The following is an 8,202-nucleotide window of genomic DNA, read 5'->3' as shown; positions in this document are numbered from 1 at the left end:
AGGGGCTCCCGTTTTAATCTTGCACTGGGCCCCACAAATTCTGAAAGAGGTCTTAGGTGTGCGTGTGTGTGGGGGGGGGTCCCAGGCAGGGCAAAGCTTCTCGCCAGGTTCAGTAGCAAAGAGCCCTCCTTTATCTCTGGTACCTTCCCCCATGCCTCTAAACTGACCCCAGCCCAACCCCTCTAAACTGACCCCAGCCCAACCCGATGGTTTTCCTTGGCTCGGGGTAGGGGTGGGGGGCTCCCGCTGCCTGTCTCCTCTGCGGACTTGGGTTCAACTTGATTAAATCGGAGGCTTCACAAGAGGCTTGTTGCCCTAGGTAGCATCCCAATAGCCAAATGAGGATTTACTTCAGTTAGGGCCTCTTAACTGAAAGGCACCCCGATGCTCTCTAAATTATACTTTGGTGTTTGTGTGGGAGAGGTAAATGAACAGCATTCAGGCATCCCCAAACGCATGTGGCCCCCTGAAACCATTTATACAGCTCCCGCCGCACTTCCAGAAAGGGGCACCTCTTTCACTGGTGGTCAATGAGAAGAGCACTGTATGTGGCGGCCCCCCAACGGTCTGAGGGACAGTGAACTGGCCCCCTGTGTAAAAAGTTTGGGGACCCCTGATTGCTTTGTCTGCCTGGTTGGTAAGAAGAACATTGGATGAAAGGTGATTTAAGGGGGAGTTGTATCACATCCTTGCAGACCACTGAGTGCTCAAGCCCACGAGGAGGAACCACCTTAACCAGAGGCAGTGGTGGGGTAGGAGGGGGATGTGTGAGGGGGGAGGCCACAGGCTTTGGAGGCATTCTCCTGAGCTGGCTGCTTACCCCTCACAGGCTCACACGGCCTCAGGCAACTGACCTGACCACCGTGGACTCAGTGAGTTCAGCTTTTACTGGACTCAATGGCGCTTCCTCGCAGGATTGCAGGATTGTTTGATTGTGAGGAGGAAACGAGAGGACTTGTGCAAAGTACCAGAGGCTGGCCTGCAGCACCCTGCAGAGTGGACAGGACTTGATGTCGCTCAAGACGGGTTTGCATCAGAGATCATTTATCCACAGCTATTTATTTATTTATTTATTTATTTTTTAATTGTTTTTTAGGAAACTCCAAACTGTTTTTCATAGTGGCTGCACCAGTTTCCATTCCCACCAACAGTCTACAGGGTCCCCCCCCCTTTTTTTTTTGCATTTTTCCAAAGCTGGAAACGGGGAGGCAGTCAGACAGATTCCCGCATGCGCCCGACCGGGATCCACTCGGCACGGCCACCAGGGGGCGATGCTCTGCCCATCTGGGGCATTGCTCTGTTGCATCCAGAACCATTCTAGTGCCTGAGGCAGAGGCCATAGAGCCATCCTCAGCAGCTGGACCAACTCTGCTCCAATGGAGCCTTGGCTGCGGGAAGGGAAGAGAGAGACAGAGAGGAAGGAGAGGGGGAGGGGTAGAGAAGCAGATGGGCGCCTCTCCTGTGTGCCCTGGCCGGGAATCAAACCCGGGACTCCTGCACGCCAGGCCGATGCTCTACCGCTGAGCCAACCGGCCAGGGCCTATCCACAGCTTTGAAGACCGCCACCCACTGCGTCTCCGATTAATCAGCCAGTGATGGGTCTGCCAGGCTGATCACTGCTGTGCCATGCAGGAGGGTGTGTGAAGATGGCCTGCTGGGGTCTTTAAAGGGGATAAGATTAGCATCGTCCCAGAGGGAGAGAGAGGGAGAGAGGGAGGGGGGGAGTCCACAGGATGTGGGTTTGAATCCCAACTCTGCTACTTCCTGGTTGTCACTAACTACCTTAAAACAATTTACTCGATCTTTGGGCCTCAGTGTCCCCATCTGCTACAGGAGGATTCAGCAGGGTCACTGTGACGATTACACAGGATCACAAATGTAAACTGTGCTTGGCAGAGGACCACACAATGCCTGCTAGTTGTTTTAATTACCTACATATTTGAGTTACCCCTGGTATCTACGATGTTAGGACTTGCTGGGTGGAGTTGACATTCGAGGGTAGTAGGAAAAGACCTCCATGTGGGGGGTCTGAGAGTCCCGGAACTGAATATGACACTGGACAGGGTGGCAGCCAGAACTACTTGCATAGTAACAGGGCTTTCTTTAGGAAGTGAAGAAAAGGACTGGTGTTTACAGGTAACCAGGTGGGGGGTTGCCATCTGCAAAGAATTTAAAGGTTACACACAAGGGAATTCTCTCTGTAGAACAAGTGGGGTTTGGTTCTTGGAACTAGATTGGTGAACCTGGGAGGGCAACCCTCCAGGCCCTGCCCACCCCACAGATGGTGTGTGTGTGAGTGTGTGTGAGTGTGTGTGTGTGTGTGTGTGTGCTTTATGCAAATTGGACTTGGCGTCTTCCTGTGACCATAGAAACCCAGCCAGTTCTATTTCAACAGTGCTCTGAGGAAGGTATTTAACTCTTACCCCTGAGGGTCCGGCTCACAGACTCTCCTTCTCTGGGAACACCCCAGGGCACTTGGCCCGCTGCAGCCCACTGAGATGGGGTGCCACTACAGCAAGACCACCAAGGTAGCCGCCGAGCCCCAGGGACCCGGCGAACGGCCCGCAGGAGAAGAGCCAAGCCTGCAGTCCGGTGTGCAGGCTGTTGATGGCACAGCCACCTCGCTGAAGGATGGGGCCCCTGGGCCTCAGAGCTGAGATGCGTCTCTCTGCAGTCGGACCCTCATTCCTGGAACTGCCTTTGGCCACCGGAACCCGAAACAAGCCCCATCCTCAGGAGCTCCGAAGAGAGGGAGGATAGAGAAGTCCCCAAGAAACCCCCGTCTTGGGGACTGAGGCTCCGGAAGTCACCTAAGTCGCCTTCATTCAGCAGGCTTTGTTCTGTGGCCTGGTGAGGAAGGTGAGGCCGTGAAGAGTCCCCCTTACCCGGCTCTCCCAAGCAAGAGCACCAAAGAAGCCTTCACACCATGGGATTGCCCGCGGCTTCCGGAAGTGGAGGAGTGCCAGGGAGGACCGTTCTGGGTGCAGGGACTGTCTGCTGCGGAGCTGTGACGGTCTAGGGACGCCACGTGCTTCACTCTCTGGACCAGGAAATCTCTGTGGTCCTAACATTGGTTGGGTGTTTGGCTTTGCTCTCTCTTTTGCTCAAAAACCAGCCATAGCCCTGGCTGGATAGCTTGGTTGGTTGGAGCTTGCTCTCCGTATGCAAAGGTTGTGCATTCGACCCCCAGTCAGGGCATGGAGAGGACAGATCGATGCTTCTCTCTCTCTCTCTCTGTCTCTTTCCCTTTCTCTCTCTAAAATCAACCAATAAAAGTTTTGTAAAATGCTGGCTGAATAGCCAATGTCTTCAACAGAAACATTCTGCACATAGCTAGCTCCACAGTGTTTGTGTGAATAATTTAATATTTAACTCGGAGAATTGCTCATGAATTATGGGAGCCATCGGGATGAGCTGTGACCATATCAGGGGAAGGCAACAAGGCCTTGATCATCCAGTAAGTGAAGCTCGGAGGGCTGGTGGGAAGGAGGGAGGCGAGCCTCCTGTTCTTGGTTTGTTTTGATTTGTTTTCATCCCCAGAAAAATGTCCCTCTGCTAATATTCATGTGTCTCCTCATATCAAAAACCTGTCATTGCGAAGCCCCTAGCGTCTGAGCTCTGTATCCAGCCTTCAGAAATATTTCTCTGTTTACCAACATGTCTGTCAGCCTTTCCTTACACCCCCCCCCCGCCACTGCATATGTTTTGTTTTTAATTTGACTCAGAAGCATTTTCATTTGCAATCCCATAGACATGTTTGCAAATGAATGATGACACAACACATCTGGAGAGGACTGGGGGGACCCGAGCCTCGAGGATCCAGTGGGGAAGGGGGTATGAGTCCGTCCAGAGGAGAGATGCGAGAGAGAATCCCCGGGGCCTCTCCGCTGCGCCACGCTTCATGATGCCAACATGGCACGGGGGTTGCGTGTCACCACCGCACCCAACCCCGTTCTACAGAGGAGGGGATCGAGGCACCGAGAGGTTCAGTGACTTAGCTGAGGGTGGCCAGCCAGGCCCCAGTCTCTTCCTGACGGATCTGACCCCCAATTGTTCACCACCTTTGAGCCCTGCCTCAAGCTGGAGTGGGGGCTCTTTCCCATAAATAAAGGAAGGTCTAGCTACCAGGACAGCCTGTGCTAGTGGGTCCTGGGGGCAGGGAGGAGGGGACTAGAATATATTAATCCTTTTTTCCCCATCTTCTAATTTATTCCAGGCTGAGCTAATAGCTGGATTAATAGAAAATCAAAGTTTAATACACGTGCATGCTGAATTCACATAGTCGTGATCATCCCATAAAAATCCCAAAGACAGTGAGGTGACATTGGGCAGATAAGACATTTGTGGACGGAAGAAAAGGAGCGGGGTGGGGGCTGGTGGAGGGGACAGGAATTGGATTTCAGAAGTGAGAACGGAGAGTTTAGTTAAGGGAGAGGGGAACATACAAGGCAGGACAATTCTGGCAAGCCAACTCAGAAACAGTGGGACCCAGGGGTCTCCAGCTAACAGGCCCCTGTCCGAAGCCCTGCGTTTACTCTACTTAATTCCTGTTAGGCTAAGGGACATCCTAGGATCTCCTTCCCGAGGTCGCTTTTTTCTGTCGGAATCTCTTGGGCAGGAAGGCGGCAGCGGCGGCGGCGGCGGTGGTGGTGGTGTTGGTGGGGAAGTCAAAAGTTCTTTCTGAGTCTTGTTTCTTCATTAAGAGCTTAAAATCCATATCCCCGAAAGGCGGCTTCAGGGTGGCGAAGCTTTGGTCCCTTCAGGGGAACAAGGGCGGCAGCGAAAACGGCACCCGGTGTTAGACCAGTGGGGTCAGACCAGACCTGGCTTCAGCCCCTCGGTCCCTGAGTTCCGGCTAAGAAAAATATTCAGAGCCAAGACTCAAAACTGTAAGAGAAGGTTTATTTAGAAAAAGCACAGGCCCTGGCCCGTTGCTCAGCTGGTTGGCGCGTTCTACCGATGCACCGAGGTTGCAGGTTCGATCCCTGGTCAGGGCACGTGCAGGAGCATGAATGAGTGGGACAATAAATTGATGTTTGTTTTTTTTCTCTCTCTCTATCCCTTTCTTTCTTTAAAAATTAATAAATTAGCATTTTAAAAAATCACAGAGGTAAGAATTGAGCTGCAGAAAAAACAGGCTCGGGAAACAAGTTACAGAGGTAAAAGCAAGGGTCCTAGTTGCTTAGGAGAGAAAGAGGTAATGTGCTAGGGGGCGGGGGAGTGGAGGGGGCCAGGAAAGGTGTGGGCGTGCTCCCAGAAGCCAGAGCTAGGCGTCCTCCATGCTAAGGGCTGGTGTGGGTGAGGATTTTAGGGGAAGACCCAGGGGAGGCTCTCAAAAGAATATTCATTAGCTCTCCAGGCTGTGGTCTCCACTGACTGGTCTGCACCAGGGCAGGGGGACATGAGTCCATACAGGTGGTCCTGAAGGCAGCCACGGAGTCCCTTGTCTGGTGCTGCTGCTCTTCTGAGCCGGGAGCTGAAACACAACTGAGGCCTGAGAGTCTCTGATGGGGTCAGCAGCTCCCTGTCCTAAGGGCTTCATGCTTAAGGGTAAGGTGACCAACTTTTTTACAATGAAAAGGAGGACAAAAATAAATGGAAGAAAACAATATCATAAATAAAAGAAACATTTTATTCATTGCAACAATAATATACTATAATATGATAAATGCATAATAAAAGCGTTTGTAATATTTTATATTGTAATTATGCTTACATGCCTATTAATTTTTAATAATAATTGTAAGAAAAAAGTAACTCATTTAGTAAAATGAAATATCAAACAAAACTACTAAATTTGGAGTGATATTCAGGTGTATTTATCATTTTCTAATAAAAAAAGGATGTTTTATGCAACTATTTAATCAAAATGCATTATTAGCCTGACCAGGTGGTGGTGCAGTGGGTAGAGCATTGGACTGGGATGTGGAAGGACCCAGGTTCGAGACCCTGAGGTCTCCAGCTTGAGCACGGGCTCATCTGGTTTGAGCAAAGCTCACCAGCTTGGACCCAAGGTCGCTGGCTCAAGCAGTGGGTTGCTCGGTCTGCTGAAGGCCCACGGTCAGGGCACATATGAGAAAGCAATCAATGAACAACTAAGGTGTCGCAACGAAAAAACTAATAATTGATGCTTCTCATCTCTCTGTTCCTGCCTGTCTGTCCCTGTCTATCCCTCTCTCTGACTCTCTGTCTCTGTAAAATAAATAAATAAACAAAATGCATTATTAATAGATATGGCTTGAGGTTAGATATCTACTTTAAAACTCGAATTTTGGGAAAATACTTGTAAATAAAATTATACATATTTGGAAATTATTAAATAATGAATTAATAAAACGTGAATTGTGCTTACCTGTTTATGATTGAATATTCATTGAGAAAGAAATAATCGTGAGTCTACAATGTCGTCTGTGCCGTGTCGTGTTTCAGTAAGAAGTACACAAAGCCATTTGCCCGCTCTCTCAAGGTCTCCCATGCGGAGAGCACGCATCTCATAATCGCATCTGGCCGCACTGTACTGATCTTTGACGAATCATCATGTCAAATACAGATACATCACATCACACGCAATGAATCAACTCTGCATTGATCGAATATGGCCATTTACAGATTAGTCTTCCAATATCAAAAAGGAGGACACTTTTCGAGAGAGGAGGGAACTTACAAAAGGACTGTCCTCCCTAAAGGAGGACGACTGGTCACCTCGATATTCTCTGACCTCCTTGATCATCATTTCCCCTCTAAGGGGGGCTAACCCTCATAACTAGCAACCTGCCAGGGGAGAAAAGGTCGGAAGGGTGAGTGGGTGGGGGGACGTTTTCCAAACCTCCTGATCTATGACATGGAAGGTCAGGTGGTCTACACGGCGTGGGCCGTGATATGCTAGGGGAGAAAAGGTTGTGGGTGTGGGGGTGTGAGTGTGAGGTCCTTCTTTCCCCAGGTTTGCCCGTTGCTAGGCACCCGGGGTCCCCACCCTGTTGACCTTCTTGTCCTCACTCTGCTCCTGTCTGTCTGACTGCCTACGGCAGACCCTCTCCTGGCTCACTTACACCTGCCTGCCTGCAGAGAAGTGGGTAGGCACCCGGTCAGCTAGGAGTCACCCCGCTGCGGCTTGGGTGCCCTGCAGCAGTGGTGGGAGCCTTTTATGTTCACCCTGGTGGGGGTTGGGGGGAGGAGAGAGGTGGAGGAAGGGAGAGGGAGAGCCAGACAGAGGCAGCAACCTACTGGAGAGGATCACCTCCCTCCCCTTTTTTTTAGCCATAAAACCTCAGAAACTGAATAAGATTGTTCTGAGATGACAAGACAACGTGGGCAGAGAGAAGGGAAGAAAGGAGACGGAGTAGTAAGCGGTTCCGCCTGAACGTGGACTGCAAAGGCCCCTTTGGCTTCCAGGGCAGACGCGGGAGCCGTCGGCCCCCACTCCGGGCCCCCACCCCGGGCTGGCCCCCAGCCCAGCTGTTCCTGGGGGTGGGAGCTTTCTGTGGGGCAGGAAACGGGCCGAGCCGGCAGCTGGGGAGCAGGAAGTCTGGGGCCTCTTTCTACAGCTTCCTGGGGCTAGAGGCCAAGCCCCGGTAACTGCTTTCAATTTCTTTTCTTTTTTTTTTTTTCCAGATGATTGTGTTCTTCTCCCTTTTCCCTCCTAATGGAAAGTCACCCTGCAGAACAGGTCTGTGTCTGGGGAGAAGCTGCTCACTGGCCCTGCTCGGGACTTCTGGGAAAAGTTCCTTGCTGGGGCTGAGGCTTTGAGGAGGGGTGGTGCTTATTTCAGGAGCACCCCCCCCCCCCACGCCGGGCCAGAACTCACTCACCGGCTTAACAGGTCAACTGAGGGAGGCACTAGGTCTTTACCAGTCCAAAAAAAGCGAGGTTTTTTTCTTGCTTCCTTCTGGGATGACGCAAAATGCGTATTTAATTAAATTCAAGATCTCTGAGGGCTTTTAAAGAACAGGGTTCTTCGCCCGCCTCCAGCTGTGGCAGGCATGCTGGAATTTGCCCGGAAGTTCATCTATAATGGGAAGGAGCACCCAGTTTCTTTTTCAGGACATTCCTATTGTCCCACGGGGCCTGTGTCCCTCCCTTATCTGTCTCCCTCTGAGGCTCACGCGCCTGGGGAAAGGGGTCAGAATTATGTCCACTTAAATATAGCTTTAACCTCTTGAAAGACAGGTGTAAAGCCAGTAGCCACGGCCACCATCACAACCA

The 8,202-nt window shown here is 51.2% G+C and overlaps 1 long non-coding RNA gene across 1 annotated transcript; it reads right to left on the bottom strand.

Moving 5' to 3' along the window:
* Positions 1-4,260: 4,260 nt before the first annotated feature.
* Positions 4,261-7,954, bottom strand: LOC136380826 (uncharacterized). Its single transcript, XR_010746993.1, has 3 exons — positions 7,809-7,954; positions 6,353-6,580; positions 4,261-5,563 (listed from the first exon to the last, which is right to left on the bottom strand). It is a non-coding gene; the product is annotated as an uncharacterized lncRNA (long non-coding RNA).
* Between the last annotated feature and the right edge of the window lie 248 nt (positions 7,955-8,202).

This window comes from Saccopteryx leptura, chromosome 9, assembly GCF_036850995.1.
Source record: "Saccopteryx leptura isolate mSacLep1 chromosome 9, mSacLep1_pri_phased_curated, whole genome shotgun sequence".
NCBI lineage: Eukaryota > Metazoa > Chordata > Mammalia > Chiroptera > Emballonuridae > Saccopteryx > Saccopteryx leptura.
The sequence above is the reverse complement of the archived record's forward strand: the minus strand, read 5'-3'. Positions and strand labels throughout refer to the sequence as shown.